Source organism: Sebastes fasciatus, chromosome 8 (genome assembly GCF_043250625.1).
Source record: "Sebastes fasciatus isolate fSebFas1 chromosome 8, fSebFas1.pri, whole genome shotgun sequence".
In the NCBI taxonomy this organism is placed as follows: Eukaryota; Metazoa; Chordata; class Actinopteri; order Perciformes; family Sebastidae; genus Sebastes; species Sebastes fasciatus.
In genome coordinates this window covers 14659404-14675793 of record NC_133802.1, presented here as the reverse complement: position 1 = coordinate 14675793, position 16390 = coordinate 14659404, and the positions used below count along the sequence as shown (strand labels likewise).

The 16390-nt window shown below is 40.3% G+C and overlaps 1 protein-coding gene across 2 annotated transcripts in view; it reads right to left on the bottom strand.

Annotated features, from left to right (window-relative positions):
* Positions 1–10814, bottom strand: part of pacsin1a (protein kinase C and casein kinase substrate in neurons 1a) — a 40856-nt gene extending 30042 nt beyond the window's left edge. The window contains exons 1-2 of one of the 2 annotated variants that reach the window (XM_074643695.1): positions 10654–10814; positions 3987–4057 (exon numbers count right to left, since the gene is read on the bottom strand). The gene's annotated coding sequence lies outside the window, so the exon portion shown is untranslated. Of the gene's footprint in view, positions 1–3986; positions 4058–10469; positions 10596–10653 lie in introns of those variants that run through there. The other variant, XM_074643694.1, reaches the window with a different exon arrangement.
* Between the last annotated feature and the right edge of the window lie 5576 nt (positions 10815–16390).

Sequence of the window (16390 nt, the reverse complement as noted above, 5' to 3'; positions counted from 1 at the left end):
TCAACCAATACGGATGGCAAACACTTCCAATCATCCAATCACATTGATTTGGTGGTATTTAAAAGAACACACACCACCATTTTATCTTCTTAATGTCCTGAGGAAGGTCCTTGTTGACTGAAACGTTGACTAATAAAGCAGAGAAAAGTGTGTGTGGGAGCAAGTCATTTTTTTGACAACAGAACCCACGTCAACGGGGCTGTAAAGTGTGTGGTCGCAGTTCGCCAGGAAGAGAACGGATGCAGCTCCTGGAGACAGCTGGCTGGCTAGTTAGCTAGGTAGCTTGTCCCCAGGCGGAGGGACCGTTTAGACCCGGCGCTGTTAGGCTCATTTTTTCGTAATCAGTGCAGCACCAAGGCCTGGCGGAACCAGCCCAAGAGCTAAACAGCCAGCTGTCCGCTGCTATCTTGCTAATACTAGCTATCTTGCTAATTCCCCACTGCTTACAGAAAACAAAGTCGTCACTCATCTGGCGATAGCAATATGCTTTCCTTCGCTGTGACAAGTGTGGATGAAGCATTAAGTTGTTAAATTTGACTCATTTACATTTTCTATGTGCCTCGTAACGTTACTACTCCACTGCTCGTTTAGTCATCGTTAACTGCAAAACATCACCTCAGTGTAATACTGCAGATCTATAAATATTGCAAATCATTCATCAGTGGGCCATACTGTGAGCTCAATCACCATTGTGTTCCCTCCTTCGACGATACACATTAGTGACTTAACGGACATTTATTTCAATGACAGTCTTTGAGACTACCACTTTAAATGCAGCCCCAAGGTCCGTTAGTAACGGCCTTTGGTTTACTTTCCAACATGCGAACTGCTAAATGAAATTATTTCATACTGACTTTGAGAACCAGTAGGAAACTTGATGTTTCTGATGATAAAAATGTATCTTTGCTTTTGTTTGTACATGAAAGGGAAGAGAGGAGGGGCTGCTTACACAGCAAAATGAAAATCTCCCACAGTCAGCTGGATGTCCCTTGAAAAGATATTAAGAAGATTAAAACACAATAAAATAAGAGAGTTCACCATCTCCATCTTGGTTTAGCGTGTTAGCATATTAACATTAGCAATAAGCAAAACATACAGCTGAGACTGATGGTAATGTCATTATATTATATTCTATATTAGTTTTGCAGGTATTTAGTCATATAAATTGTTGGGCAAACTGATATTTTGACCAGATGATGGCACAAAAGAAATCATCAAAGTTAATGCAATTCATCCTGAGGGGGACATGAATGTTTGTAACCTTATTCATTCTAATCCATCCAATAGTCTATTAGTAATTTGACTATAAAAACACAAATGTCCACCTCATGGTGGCGCTAGGGGAAAAGGGGGGGATCATTGAAGTCAGTATCATTCATCCTCTAGGGACCATGTATGTATGTACAAGATTTCATGAAGGACTTCGCCCACATTGATCCATAGAGCCACAATGCTAGCATGGCTGAAAAACTCTATGCATGGGAAATCTCATGTTCCTCAAATACTGACCATTAACATAGCAACAAGCTATCTCCTGCTAACACACAAATATATGAAAGAAAAGTAAAATGGTGTGTCGGACACAGTGACAATGCAATGAACACCTCCTCGATTTAGTTAACTACGATCATGATAACAGGAAACTGACACGAGAATACAAGTAACAAGCACCAGTTTGCCCAGAGATACGTCAAGTGAATGTCCAGACTATAATCACCTTACATCCCTATTTATACCCACCTATAATACCCAGAAGCCATTGAAGTAGACTAACTGACCGATTACTTGTTTATGGAGAAAGTCAACTCACAGAAAACAAGCAATAAGACTGCATGAAGACATAACTCAGCAATTAAATGCAAAAACTCAAAAATATATCATACTTTGAATTGGCACACACCTGCAGTATTCATTTGAAGCAGTCTTTTCAACAGATATCGCCAATTTGGCTTGGAGAGTGATGGATGGATATGCATAATCATGAGCCAAACTAGTGCTGCCAGTTGTTAAATAAAGATGGAAGAAAAAATAAATAAGTCTGGTGTAAATGTTTCCATGTAGGAATTGGCTAACCAGCCTGCAGGCATAAACAAGCCACCAAGCCTGGGCGACCTCCCCAGCTGGCATGAGGAGGAAGCAGCGATCAACTCTAAATCTAACTTTAACTATTTAGAATATCATTATCCTACTTTCCAAATGTTTCGAGGCCATGCTGCAAAGTGAGGCTGACAGATAATAAACACATCAAATGAAATGGTGGGTTTTATTTGATTGCTTGCTCTTTAAACATTATTACTGGCTGTGCTGCAACCACAACAGATTGTAACACATACATTATACTTCCTTTTCCTCAACAGAGCTGTTATTTGTGAAATATAGAAGATTATTACAGATGTAGTGTATTGCCACCTCAAAGTATCACATTCATTTATGACTTTCCCTAAAAATAATCATGACTGGATAGGGACTTGTTCTAAATCAAGACCTTACTAGACCAGTAGGTATATTTTAGTGATTATTAAAGGTGCTAAATGCGAGATTGGAAGCATTTCTATTGTCTCCACAACTGCTCTCAACATGGACAGCTGAACTGGCAGCTCGCAGCTAATGGTGCTAAAAGTGCGGACAGGAGGGCGGGTGCTACGCTTCCGCAACGGTGCCGCCGGTCGGGACGGTGTCATCAGCTGTAACCGCCGTATGAGGGCAGTGCAGAGCGACGGCCGTGAGCAAGCCAATGGGGCACGCTCACATGCACTAAAAGGCACACATGGCCGGCCCAGCTATGCAAACAAAGCAAGGAGAAGCTCGGATTACAACACACACAGAGGGAAAACGACTTCATCCTCTGTTCAGATAGACATTACTTCTCTATACAGTATCTTTCCATAGCTAATAGTTGTTTGCTGCTACAGTATATTAATGCTCTGGATATCATATAGAGCACCTTTAAATAATGGCACATTGATATTATGAAAATGCGGATTGAAATTGGTTCATATTCTCCTTAGTTAAACATTTGAAAGTAAGATGATTGAAAAGTAGAAATCCCTGAGCTGATGACTCATTTTTAGCTTATCTTAAACACAACAACTAAATAACAGAGACATCTCTGCAAATCAAAAATACAACATGATATCACCAGTGTATTTGTGGACAAAAGGCGAATAATGTCTGGACTAGACTAACAGGTATAATATTACTGCTGGTGATATTATTTTGTTCGCAGGGCCTTCCTGCTAAACCTTTGAGCAGATTTTGTTTACCTACAGTATAAACACTATAATATTCTTCTGACCCAGCTTCCTCTCCCAGTCCAAACTGCACAGGATCCCTGGAGAAACCTTACCGAACTGGGCCACCATGTTCTAATGAGCCTCCCCTGCATTACACAAACAACAGTCTGTGCTCATCAAACAGCTGCAGTGAGGCTCTGCCATGATGCACACAACAAAACAAAGACCTCAAACGAGGAAATCAATAATCACTCCTGAGTCACTATTCTCTCCGGTGAGACCGTGAGAGCTGCTCTTAGTGAGGTAATAAAAGGTAAATTCTGAGGCAACCTCCTCTAAAAACAAACAGAGAGTCTAAATATTATTGCGACCCAAAGGGACTACAGATCAGTGGATACGATCAACTGTAGCTAGAGAGCTGAAATGCAACCCTACAGTAGCGTTGTAATCCTATACCTAATATTAATCATGCAGAGAATAGACCACATAAAGAACGATTCAATAAAAAAAGTCTAAAATAAGAAACAAAAAATGACCTCGGTTAGCTCACTGACAGACTGGAACACCCTCATGAAATATTAACACCATTGACAAAGAGCTATTAATTACCTCAAGTGGTGTATTTACCATTATACATTATACAAAAGGTCCTTAAAAAGCACTTGATGGAGTACCTGTGAAACTTGAGACTAAATGAGGATCAAGCAAAACGGGAAGATTTTGAAGAAGACAGCACAAACGTGTACAACTCACCTTCTCCACCAATGGGAGGTCAGGTTTCCATAAACCTTAGAGAGAGCTGTTGGTCCCCTGCAGGAGATCACCTGAAATAAAACATGAGATGTTGGGGTCAGTCTATTGAGCATCAAGTAACAGTGAGTTTAAGTGCAGCTAAATTGCTCTTAATGGGAATAGAAATGGAAATCAGCCCAATACGAGTCAAAACACCAATTAAAATAAATGTTAACGGAGATATTAAGAGATTAGTTGAATTTCATTTTAAAACTGTCACAGTTAAAGGGAGATTAGTAAACTCTGACACTGTGGGAAGATTTAATTAATGATATCAGCCTCCTCTGTTTCTTTATGGTTGCACACTAATACAACAGATGATGTACATAATTAAAGTTGGCAGAATTATAAACCAGTTAAAATGAAAATAAAAGGGAACAAGTTATGAACTTTACAAGTGCTGTTCAAATACAGTAAAAGCAATTATGTACCGTAGGTCTATTTGGAGTGAAAGGATCAGCAGACAACATATCATACTGATAATGATGTCATGTATAATGTATACATTCAGCATTCATTTTGTCACTAACACATACCACATTTTAACAGTATGCAGCCCACACAGCACACAATTCAACAGATATACTGCTCACCCACACTACAAAACTTTAAACTATCAATATAGTTGTTGTGCACAGCTGTTGCATTATATTAGACAGGTGAATCATTTGATTGTAAAGACAAGAATGTGCTTTATAAGTGCTACATACACATATAAGCCTGAGGGTTTGCTAATACCTGGAAAAATCATTACCATCCCATAAGGTTTCTTTTGCAATGGAAACATTGTTCACTGCTCCAGTAAATTGGACGGACCTTAGCAACGACTTGGCAACGAGAGATAATTCGACTCCGCTCAGCTCATACAGCCTTTTGGCTCAGCAACGAGCTAGAAAACTAACGTTATGCTAGTTGGATTCTGGTTCCAACTTCTCAAATGTGAGGATTCGCCGCTTTTCTCCATCATTATAAATGGAATATCTTTGTGTTTTCGACTGTTTATGTCAAATACCAAGCAGTTTGAAGGTGTCACTTTGGGCTCAGGGCAATATTTTTTCACAATTGAATCCAATGAATAGTAAAAATTGCCAGCTGCAGCTCTAGCTTCAACATCATGCACATATCATCATACGGCTATGCTGCTTTAATACCTAGACATTGAGTGAAGAATGCTGACGAGGCTATAATGACTTCAATTCAGCTTAATCTGTCTTCTTAAATCTAATGTGACTGACGCAAGTTATTCTCTTTTCTGCATTTGTATTTGAAAAAGTCTGTGTTTTTAGTCATTTATGTAGTGTGACTGAATCGTTCTCCCTGTGTAGGGTGTACCCCACCTCTCGCCCAGTGTAAGTGTGTGTGTGCTGGGATGTACTCCTCCTGCTGCACCTTATGAACAGGATGGGCAGTTTAGATAACAGATGGATGGACTGGATTTCAGGCAATAAACCCACGACGAAGCAGCCCACCCATCGAATGAAGCAACCTGAGATGTGGGCACCATGGGACGCCTGACAATGACCACGTCCAACAGATTCTGGCACAAGTTAAAATGCTGAGTCATGGTCACTTAACGCCACTGGTGCTTTTCATCTGAAAGATACAGAGGTCAGCGGTCTCATGATGAAGAAATCATCAAGCTGCAGTTTCTGATAGAGGTGAAACGATTAATTGATTAATCGTCCACTAATAGAAAATGAACCGACAACAATTTTGATAATTAATTTATCACATTTATTTATTATTAATTGATAAACATGATCAACATGATCTGTTTCCATCTTCTTAAATGTGAATATTTGCTTGTTTTCTTTATTATGTGTAATAACAGATTAAATATCTTTGAGTTTTAGACTGCTGGTCGGACAAAATAACACATTTGACTCTTTATAGACCAAGCGACTAATCGGTTAAATAATTGTTATTTGCAGCTAGTTTACCATGACATACCATGACAACTGCTTTACCATCCAGTCAAGAAGGCAACATTATACCATCTGTCTGAATATGTCCATGAGGAACACACCCTCTAGTGTTCACAGCAATGATCTGAAACTGCTGCATTCAATCACTCAATCACCACCAAACAATGCATAAACGAAACCCCCATTGACGCTGATGTTTAACCATTCACACCAGTATTGATCCAAACTCCAGCACGATTCATACGCTGGGACTCCATTTTGAATTACCCAAAAGATCATGACACACACTGACTCAGTGTTCGGCCTCAGGTTGAGCCACAGCTACACGATGATGGTTCAGAGGAGGCAAACACTGACTGCATGAAAACCAGCTGGTAACATGGACCTCATTCATACTGTTCTACTAAAACAAACACACTTGTTTGAGTGGAAAACTGGAGAAACGTTATCTACGATATGCACCAAAAGACGTTTCTGATCAATGTAAACATTATAGCATCCCATCCTCTTGAGGGTATTTCATAGATAAATAGAATATCAATAGCATCTTACTTCTGTTCATCTCTCCAATTAGCATAAAATGAACGCATGGAAACAGATTCACGGATAGAAAAACAAAGTAAGTGTGTTTTTGTGCAGCCAAAGGCGCCGTGGACTCTTTTGATCATCTCCAATGTCGTAAATCAACCAGCGAGGATAGAAGCGCTACCTCATGTGTGTTCTCCGCTGCACTCAGAGAAATGAGATGCTCCAGCTGCCCTTCAGACTCTCTGTTCTTACATTGCCTCTTTTTTCACACCTTGTCAGACACCACTATCTCCTCTTTTCACGGAGGAAAAGCAGCCTTTAACCCTTACAGTCAACAAACACATAAAAAAACAACCCCACTATTTCACACATTGCCAGCTCTCTCCTTCACACATGGTGTCTCAGCACCGTCAAAAACACGGACAATGTGACACAGCAAAACAAAAGGTCACCTACATGAGGAAACACACCATTCTTCCATGTGAGAGAGACACACACAGCGAGAATCAGATTGAATTGAAACCTATTCTGTGTGAGCTGCACATATATATCAGTATTCTGCACCAGTTTCTCTATTAGCCCTTGCATTGTCTTGATGTATTGTAATGAAACATAAGAGAAGAGACCAACGTACTGTGATAGGAACAAAGCAACCCTCACTTGTCAGAAGCACTGCACCTATTTTTCCCACGTTAAATAGAAGAATAAACAACGAAATGACAATAGCTTGAACCGCAGTGCTTCCCACAAATCCCACGCTCCTGTTAATCCTTTGTCAGTTATTATGGACATGGCCAGAAAGAAACCAAATTGAAGAGGAGTCGGATTAAAAACTACCTAAAACCATTTAGCAAAAGAACTGCCCAAAACTATTACGTTTTCACTTCTTGGGTTAAGCTTGCTATACACCATGTTCCCTGTGGTAGATAACATTAATGTCACTACGGTTTTCTATTAAAGATAACCACAGATCAAATCAGCGGTTGCGTGAGTGCAAATCCTAATTAAATTCTGACAACGACCCTTCTGAGCAAGGAGATGCGGCTTCGCCATAATCAAAAACAAAAACAAGTCGAGCATGGAAACACAAAATGAACGGTACCCCAGACACACTGTGAGCACTACAGGAAGTTTGAGTACTTGTGGCTTTAGAAAATAAACAGCTTCAAAGTGAGAGGAAGGATAGTATGTGACTTAATTAACAGCTCGGTGCCTCTCAAGGACACGGACAAGTGCTGTAGTACACTGACACAAACAAATGCACATAAATAGAGAGGAATACAGTTGTGACAGGGCCGGTGAGGTTTACCAGTGGGGCTGGATATTTGCCAATGAAATATCTGAGTTTCAGTATTGAAACCAACACTTTTTTCAATTACCCACTCTGAGAGCTGGAGACATATTTTTGCATCTTTAACAAAAGTGGCCACACCTCTTAAATCTTGCATAAAAACAAGCAGCTGTACAATTCCCTTGGCCAGATAAAATTGTATAGACATGGAAAAAATGAGTAATTCGGGAACTATCTGATCAAAGAATAAGTAAACAACATAATAAATCTACCCTGACTTTCAATGCCAGCTTTTGGTACTTGACAGTTTTCAATATTTGGTCTGCACAAATAGGTATTAAGGTTTGATACCCGGCTTTACTTACTAGGCCCCAATTTAGGTCTAAATAGGCCCAATCTGTGGATAAATCTGAAGATAAACCTGAAGGGCCAAACAATGATTAAAGGGACAAGAAAGTAAATAATAGATTAGTTTTGCACAAAATCATGTTTGTGTTTCCTATGACTTTCCTCACATTTTTTTTATTTTATGGCTTTTATTCCCCATGTAAAAATAGTGAATATTTTTATCCCTACAGGGCGGTAAAAGTCATTCATATGAAACACACAAAGGCCCTAATTCTTGTGTGTAAAGTTGCAGTGGGTCGAATTGGAGCAAATATGATTAAAAAAAAGCTGTTTTTATAAAACGGTCACTATATCCTGACAGCAGTGCATCAGACAGGTAATCTGAAAAAAATCATGTGCCTCTGTGTCCTCTGGTGCTCCTAATCGCATCTGCAAGATTTCACAGACCGGAGGAAAACGACCAATCAGAGCCGAGCTGGAGCCCTGCCATCTCTGAGCAGCTGTCAATCACTCGCGAACTGATCAAATATGAATCAATATTTTGTTACTGTAATGCCTATTTCTCACCTAAAACGTTTTCAGAAACATCTTGTAGTGTACTGTTTAAATGTAATCAGTTTGATTGATTGATCAGTTGAGGAAATACAAAGCAACGCCCACCGGCCGGAGAAAACTTTCTCATTTTACAGCTAAACAGTACACTATAAGATGTTTCTGAAAACATTTGAGGCAAGAAATAGGCATTACAGTAACAGAATATTGATTCATATTTGATCAGCGCTGCCTAGTTTGACCGTTTGATCAGAGTTCAGCAGTGAGTGACAGCTGCCTCCGTTGAATGAACAGCCAATAGGAACGCTCTCTTTCTCTAATGACCTGTGAATTTTCTAAAGCCTGAAAACAGAGACATGAGGAGGTGTAGAAGTCTAGTTTTCTCTCAGAGCACTTGAATTACAATATGCTGAAGGTTATTATAGCATTTTTGCCCAATGATGCCAAAAATATACGGCCTACTGCAGGTTTAAGAGCCATAAATGTTGGAAACCACTGCTACACACAGACAGACAGAAAGATAGATAGATAAATAGATAGAATATTCTGCCTTTGCTGAAATATCAATGAGTTCCTGGTGATGCGCTTTTAACTCGCCTCCACCGTGAAGAGAGAGTGAGGAGTCCTCTAATAAATAGCAGGTACTCTTTGACTTTCCCCTTTCCGCAACACAATTGGATTACCCTCTCTCTGATAGTCTCCTCTCTGCAGCCTGCCTGGTTGTCAGGCTCTCTTGGGGGCACCTTGGCTGCTGACAGATATCATGCACTCCGGCAACACAGCGAGTTCAGCACCGCGGACAGCTCCACAACAAACTGCTGAGGCTGAGGGCACCAGCAAACCTGTCTGTCTGTCATCTGCTACGTCACCATTACAAGCTACAGACACACACAGAAAAAACACACACAACAGCCCCTTTAATGAGCCACATATTCTCTATGTGACGCCCCCATGCAGCTCCAAAAACACCAGCAATAAGATAACTTCTCCTGCTGCTAAACGTGGTCAGCTGTAAGCCTGGATGGATTTCAACTAAGGGGGTAAATTCGACCACATGCACCTTTAATCCCGTGTAGAAAAACAGGATGCTCCTCCTCTTGTTGGTTTGTCAGAGGAAGAAGAAACAATGACGCCAGAGAGATGGCTCCTCGCTGCGCTCTGACAACCAATTACATAACGTCAGAGCTGGAGAGCTCTCATTAACATCATCCGCGTCCATTTCACCGAGAAACACTCACATATTAAGCAATTCCTGACTCCTATCCAGAGCATTGCTCCCGATAAAAACCCACTCACTGTATGCATACATGATCACGACATGTTTGATCGACGTTAGGCACGCTCCTGTCCTCTTGTTTACCCGTTTGACGCATGGAAAGGAAACATAAAATGGCAATCATCTCATCCTCCAGCCTTGACCACCATCATCTCCATCTATATGCTATGGTGCAGGCCTATACTTAGCAATGGCATCATATCTGTTTTGATATATCATATCTGTAGAGAATACTTAAGCAGATAAACATACAGCATTGGTAATCCACTTTGGACACTGAGGTCAAATTTTGCTTTTCGAAGCTGCATAGTAAAAACAACACCCTGCATCATGCTTGTCGTTTCAAAGAGGAAAGCAATAACATTAGCAATACTGTGCAAAAAACAAAACTCAAGAATACAAGCAAAGCATGTAGTATAGTAATCCAAGATGATGCAAGATTCACCCTTGGCGTATATGCACACCATTTAAAATGACGCATGCATAATTGAAAATATGGCTATTGCGAATGAAATCTGTAATACTTCTTGGTCGGTATCGCAGCAGCAGAGAGGGAATGAGACATTATCCAAACGATGTGGAAAATGATGCCAGATTCCTTTATCCCTGCGTCGCCTGAAAGGATGCTCAGCTCCTCTTACTAGTGCACCAATGTGGCATCAACACACACACACACACACACACACACACACACACACACTGACTTACCAGAGATGCTGCTGCTGCTGCTGCTGAAGCGCACTACCACTCAATAGCCTATGCTGCAATTTGTTCAGTATTTCCCCTTGCAGTGACAGAAGGTGACCCTGCGTTTCTCTCTGCAAAGACTCTGCATCCACTAGATCACGATGCGCGCAGCGAGGGGGGAGCTCCACGGCACGGGCACGCGCATCAAGGGGGTGGGGGGTTGGTTTGTGGGATGGCCCAGAGATTTCTCTTCAATGGACGACAGAAATAGGAAACTGAGATCAAAACAAACCATGAATGCAACTTGGATGCTAAGGACTTTTCAAATTCCCCCTCCCAACATTAGAGCTTATAGGGGAGCTTTGCCAGATGTGTTAGCATCTGCAGGTGGGGTTGGAGTGGGTCATTTGCATTTTTATGTTGTTTTTTTTATCATTAAAGTTTTATGTGGATCATATTTGAGTCTGTGGAAGAATGTTTTTTCATTATAGTTATTGACAATTTCTAAAATAATATGGCAGTTTCAATAATGGGGAGAGCCCCAAATTATGACTTCCTCTCTCCAGCCAATGAGGAGAGGGGAAAAAAGGAGGCGTTGCTGCTTTTTCTTGTCAATCACGCCCACATTGCACTCCCACTGCATTACACTGCAGTGGGAGGGAGATGGAGTGTTTTTGTACTTTTAAACCTGCAGTCGGCAGAATTTTTTTGACATCATTGGGCAAAAAATTCCATAATAATCTTTCAGCATTTTGTAATTCAAGTGTTCGGAGAGAAAACTAGACTTCTGCACCTCCTCATGGCTCTGTTTTCAGGGTTTTAAAAAATCTCCCGTGACGGGAGACTTTCAGGTCATTTCAGAGAGAGAGCGTTCCTATTGGCTGTGGTCTGGCTGCTGGGCGGTGCTTGGTATTTCCTCAACAGATCTCAATATGTCTGTTGGGTCACAAACTTTCTCATTTTACAGCCAAACAGTACACTACAAGATGTTTCTGAAAACATTTGAGACGAGAAATAGGCATTACAGTAACAGAATATTGATTAATATTTGATCAGCGCTGCTTAGTTTGACCGTTTGATCGGAGTTTGCGAGTGAGAGTGACAAATATATTTTTTTTATCCCTTTTTGATTGCGCCATGAATCACACATATGGCGTTTGTCGATTTTAAAAGATAATTTTGCAAGTCAAGAAAGTCAAATTTGTTGTAAAACTGTTGAAGTATAAGACTGAAAATATGTAGTTAGAAGGACTACACACCGAAAAGGCGCATAGTAACGTTTGTTTTCTCTGAAGCTATGATGCCTGTGTGTTTCATACTGGGATGTCTCTGGATAAAACACATCAGGTAAGATAACGTTTCATTTGTGTTTGGAACATAGCTAAGTTAGCTAGCTAGCTAATGTTGGTGACGTTTATTATGCGAGACCATGGCTGTATAAAGAGAACTGGATACAGCGTTGGAGGCGAGGCCTCATTCATTCCTATGAAAGTTGCTCAATGGCGCACAATGCCAAAATGGCTCGACTTCCGAGTGGAAAAGTACTGTTCCTGGGGGCTTGGGAAAATAGCTAAGTTAGCTAGCTAGTGTTGGTGACGTTTATTTCGCGAGACGAGAAATGTAGTTCACTGAGCGGTTTCACACAAAACTAAATTATACTACGACAAACTGCGACTTTCTTGACTTGCAAAATTAGGTTTTAAATTGACAAACATCATATGTGTGATTCATGGCGCAATTGAAACGGGATCAAAAAAATATTTGTCTCTCACTCTTGACTACCGTACATATTTTATCAAAAATAAGGTCCCATGATGGTCCACCGGAAGGGCCAGGACTTCACCTCTCTATCTCCATCAACGGTCCACACAAGTGCACAAGGAGGGTCTGTTCACCTGCTGGTTTATATGGCTGTGCAGAATTCTTATATTTGGATCCAAGTGCTCTGTCAGTGGCAGCACAATATGACAGTGCTGCATAGTGAAAGGGTCAAAACCATTGTAAACGGAGAACTGACCAAGCAACCCAGAGGTGAGCTACAAAAAGATAATAATGGAGGAGGAGGAGGAGAGTAGCACTGAAATCTTACAATCTCTGTGGGGTTTTTTTCACTTTTGGATGACTGACTTATGTTTGGAAGAGCCAAGGTCAGATTTGCTGTGACTGTTAGCTTGCTAAAAATACATGACAAATGGAGTTAGGTTGGTTCATCAATGTGAGAATTTCACTAAAATCACAAAATCCAAATAATGGTGTTTTGTGTATATTGGTGCCTTCAAATGAAACTTGTGAGCTTGTGTTTACAACATGAGAAGTTGCTAAGCAACGGCAATATTAACGTTACTGTCGGTGTCTGGAAGCCAGAAAGGCTAACAATTTATCAAGCTGTAGCATGTGGGTAACATTATGTAGTAAATGTAAAGGCATAATGACAGAGGAAAGAGATTAGTCAGTTGGGAATATCAACATTTTCCTCAGACATATCATACAATTACAAAGAAAAACAATATATTACTAAAATTACAATGTATTAACTTATTATATTCCATAATTAATTAACTTCCATGGCCTCCGCCATTTCTGACAGCATCAACAAACACGTCACAGCTCGTGAACTCTGAGCTTTCAGAAACGTTCCACTTAAGAGGGCATGAATAAGATAAGAAGGGGGCGTTCATATGGATTCTTCTCCTGAACACTGTAAACACGGCCCCATTTGAAGGCACCATTTGTAAAGCGTTTTAGTCCTGTGTCTAATGGTTGCATCGCATCCCTCTATCAATCAAGTAAATAAAAAACAATTTTGAGTATAAAATTCATTTATATTTTTCTCTTTATTGACTCAAAAACTTCCTGATTGTTATTTGTAAAGAAATTACAACATGTCTGAGGTTTTGAGCATAATCACCAGACGCTCACATTGCAGGCTCTTTCCATTACCATTCCCTTTTTAGTTCACTTTGTATTAATGGACAAATCATAAGACAAAAAAACATCTGCTTTCACTCTTTATGGATTGATGCAATGATAAACATTTTGAAATTTCATCTGCCCGTGAGCCCGACAGAGGCAACGTGCTGATTATCTAGTCTCCAACAAAAAAAGAAAGAACTGAAAACACATCTCTGTTCGATCAGGGGAAAGAATATTCTTGTTTTTTTTGCAGCGCTGGTTCTTTCAACTCTCAGTTGAGCAAAGCGCCCTGCCAAAGCCACTCAGCATCTAACACAAACAGGGCGAAGAGAGGAGGTGTTTGTTTTGTGGAGATGAGGTTGCTGGAGGAGCAAATGCCTTAAAGTAGATTAGCTGGTTTTGGTCTAGCTCTTATAGGAGCAATAACTTTATGCTCATGATATAATGATACAGACTGTTTATTTGATCACTCCATTTCTCTTGTTACATATAAATGTGTGAATGCTCAGGGACTGTATCCACTGCATGCATAACCTTGACCCCTAACCTACACAAAACATCAAACAATCACATGCAAATGATTTAATTCAAACATATATTAGACTCTTAAACACTGACAGCTCTCACAGATTGTCAAAAGGAAATATTTTTCTCTTCCCTTCCTTTCTTTCTGCTTTGATAAAACAATGCAATCTCAGACTATAATGCCTCCCTCTCTCTGCTGTGGTTATACTTTATGCTGCTGAGGGAAATTCAACCTAACTGGAAGCAATTATATTGTGAGAATTTTCTGTACCAATTAAATTCTCTTTGAATTCACAATGTTAGAAAAACTAAAGCATTCTGAAGAAGGAACCTGATCGCTTTGGTATCCACTGTGTGTGGTCTATGGTTTGTTTTGATCTACTGACAGATAACAGTTTACATTATAGTGCACCAACTAAATATAGAAGTCAGTTTTAACTGAATATCCAACATTTACATGGTCATGGGAAATCACAAGTTCTACCCTCAACATACTCTTGTTAACTCAAAGGTGTTTAGTGACATCTAGTGGCAACAGACTGGCAGTGCAAAAAACAACTGTAAACACGGTGAAGATACTATAGCTGGCATCTCAATTCCTGATTTTTTGCCTCCTCGTCTCCTCGCTCCTCGGGCTTCTGACCCGGAAATCGATCTCAGAAAAAAAGAAAGTCAGAGAGAGAACTTTTTTACACATTTCCATTCAGTCACATGTGAGGCTGATAATTCCTGATTGTCGGGTTTGACAGACATCATTTCAATTTTCCCTGAACATTTAGCCCAATAAATAATTTCCAGTGTCAGAATATCAATATATACAGACGCTAATAATGAATAACTAATATAAAGGCATTGTGCCCCATAGTGCATTATGCTGAAATGGTCTGTAAACAGGACTCAGTCCACAGTATAAATACAGACTGCAGCTGTTATTCATGTGCATTCATTGTTAAACAGATAACAGGATACTGAGAGAAAGCACTGCTGATAATAACTGTGTGTCTTTATAAGTATTTTAGATCAGTTCAGACATAAACAGCTGTTAAAGCCGACTGACAGCTGATCCAGCTGTGATCAGCTGCTGCTGTCATCAGCTGCTGCTGTCATCAGGAACGGACATCGCTTCATGTGACGCTTCAGAGGAAAGGATGTCTCAGTTCTCCTAAAACATATTATTTCCTCTCTCCTCGTGTCTCTTCCTCGCCTCCTTCGCTCGTATCTCCAGTGGGCGGGACTAAGACGCGAGGAGAGGAGTCGAGGAGAGGAATCGAGCCGTTTAAAACTCAGAAATGGAAAAGGCCCTATGAGATGCAATTATGTTTGTGTGATAAAAGTTATGTTATATGTGACATACTATATATACAAATATTTGACCAATTTAAACATTTTTTTTTATTCAGGCCAATCATTGTTTATTGTCTATAGTAACAATGATCGTATATATGTGTCATAGCATCATTTATCTTTATGGAGGCAGAAAAGATTTATAAACATGTTAGTTAACGTTGACTAGCAAGTATACTTGACAACCCTCCCGATTTTCCCGGGAGGCTCCCGGATTTCATTGTCCTCTCCTGGTTTCCTCCCAGGGTCACAATTCTCCTGATTTATGGCAAATTTTCAGACTATTTTTCCCATTCGTTATCTCAACCCGTTTCTGACGCTGTACAGCGTGAACAAGCCCTACTGTTTCCACCCAGACAACAATAGAGCTACATCAAATGAGAGCTGTCTATGCTCGTGAGTTGCAACACAGCACAGTTTGAGCTGTGCTCGCCGATGGTTCAGCACAGATCACGGCGTGCAGCGCCAGAAGTTGAGCTTTGTTTCGAATCACAGTTTGCATTCTCAGATGTATGTGATATCTGTATTCTGGCACCCAAACAACACAGAAGGAAAACATTTTCAATGTGTAACCTTTTGCCCTCTGCTAGTGTTAGCCTCAAGTCAAGGCCTATTCCAAGAGACTGGTACACAGGTTTTGGTAAATGGGGTATGACACATGCGCAGTAAAATCTCATCTACACTCGCCGAAATTGAGCCAATAGCAAAGCACGACCGCAGCTCCAGTTCCACTGCGCATGTGTCATAACCTAGCGCTCAAAACCGTGTACAAGCCTCTCTCAAAATGCCTTGCCTCAGTCTTTCCTGTTTTTCCTCCAGCTAACACCGTGACGTAGTCGTGATGTCACACAAAATGGTCTCTAAAAACATTTTTGTTTAAAACCTCATCTGTAGTTCCAATTAATTTCTGACATCATCAACATTCTAGAATGATAATTGTTAGTTGGCTGTGATCTCACAAACACACATTCCACAT